The sequence below is a fragment of the Montipora foliosa genome, chromosome 13 (genome assembly GCF_036669935.1).
Source record: "Montipora foliosa isolate CH-2021 chromosome 13, ASM3666993v2, whole genome shotgun sequence".
In the NCBI taxonomy this organism is placed as follows: Eukaryota; Metazoa; Cnidaria; class Anthozoa; order Scleractinia; family Acroporidae; genus Montipora; species Montipora foliosa.
Genome location: NC_090881.1, coordinates 21,566,903 through 21,568,390, shown reverse-complemented (window position 1 = coordinate 21,568,390; position 1,488 = coordinate 21,566,903). Strand labels below are relative to the sequence as shown.

General features: G+C 42.9%; 1 long non-coding RNA gene across 1 annotated transcript in view; it reads right to left on the bottom strand.

Annotated features, from left to right (window-relative positions):
* The window catches only part of LOC137982969 (uncharacterized), a 27,069-nt gene extending 25,838 nt beyond the window's left edge, over positions 1–1,231 (bottom strand). Inside the window, exon 1 of the long non-coding RNA XR_011118873.1 lies at positions 1,137–1,231. This is a non-coding gene — a long non-coding RNA (uncharacterized lncRNA). The remainder of the gene's footprint in view (positions 1–1,136) is intronic.
* Between the last annotated feature and the right edge of the window lie 257 nt (positions 1,232–1,488).

The window sequence follows — 1,488 nt, the reverse complement described above, 5'->3', positions numbered from 1 at the left end:
CAACAGACTGCCTACAAGTAGCACTGATAAACATTATTTAAGTCTAAGCACCTATTTCAAATAGCGCTGATCACAGGCGCCCCAAGCTGAAAATACGTGGTGTATGCGACAGTTTGTGTATATAGAGAATTGTATGGGAAAATCACCGATCGTAAAAAAATTGTGTAAATAACTATCTCATTTGAAATAAAGTTTTCCTACCTCAAATGTGTGACCAACTTGTCTCTTTTGGCGAGTTTCGAGCCATTCTGACGCCGTTTAGTGAAGTCATCCGGAAGGCCGTTGCTGAAATAATGGGAAGGCCGGTGACTCCATCCATCGCTGGCCAGACCTCAATCCACAAATCGTTTTCTCCTCAACAGGACTTGTGACCGGGCAGTCAACAACGGTCGTGTTGCCAGCGCGCGGTCAAATTCAAATGGACCAATCAGAATTGAGGCTGAAACCATCTTGCGAGTTTCCGTTGTTGACTACCCGGTCACAAGCCTCTCAGGAAAGCCGAAGAGGTGAATTTTAAGGCAAAGTTTTCGTTCGCCACAAGTCTTTCGGCCGCCGAAACACACGTACTTGGAGTGAAATTTATTGGGCTTTAAGGAACTGTTGTTTTTATTGCGATTCGGGACCTTTCCTGTTGAGGAGAAAACGATTTGTGGAGTGAGGTCTGGCCAGCGATGGATGGAGTCACCGGCCTTCCCATTATTTCAGCAACGGCCTTCCGGATGACTTCACTAAACGGCGTCAGAATGGCTCGAAACTCGCCAAAAGAGACAAGTTGGTCACACATTTGGGGTAGGAAAACTTTATTTCAAATGAGATAGTTATTTACACAATTTTTTTACGATCGGTGATTTTCCCATACAATTCTCTAAATACACAAACTGTCGCATACACCACGTATTTTCAGCTTGGGGCGCCTGTGCGCTGATAAACATAATTAAAGTCTAAGAAGCCGTTTTAAAACGGTTACCTTTCAATAATTGTGATTTAGGGTTAGTCTCGATAACGGTTACCGTCTGCAGTCTGCTGTCTGCAAATGTCAGATACAGCTAAAAAACCGCATTTTCAAGAGTAACGGACAAACATTTGGCTACTTGACAAAGATGAGAACAGCTTAATAACTGAGGCCTTAGACTTACCTCTTATGGCCACAAAACATCTCTAAGGACGTTTTTATGATACGTCCCGATCGTGTTCTTGATGGTCACTGGAAATGTGACTTCCAAGACTTCCAAAACCTCCGCCATATTGAAACTGTTCCCACAAGACCCAGGGGACTGTGGAAACCTACAGGGAAGACCTGGGGAAAGGTTCATCCCCAGATTCTTTGACCTTTGACAGGAAGTCTTTATGGTAGCAGATCGTTCATCTTTTTCATGGACATAAGAAGCAAATTCAAATATCACCAAACAAAAAACGCTTCAATCACGCTTCACATTAATTAATAAAATCACGATTCACAATGCAAGAAAAAGAAATTAACGTTGCACG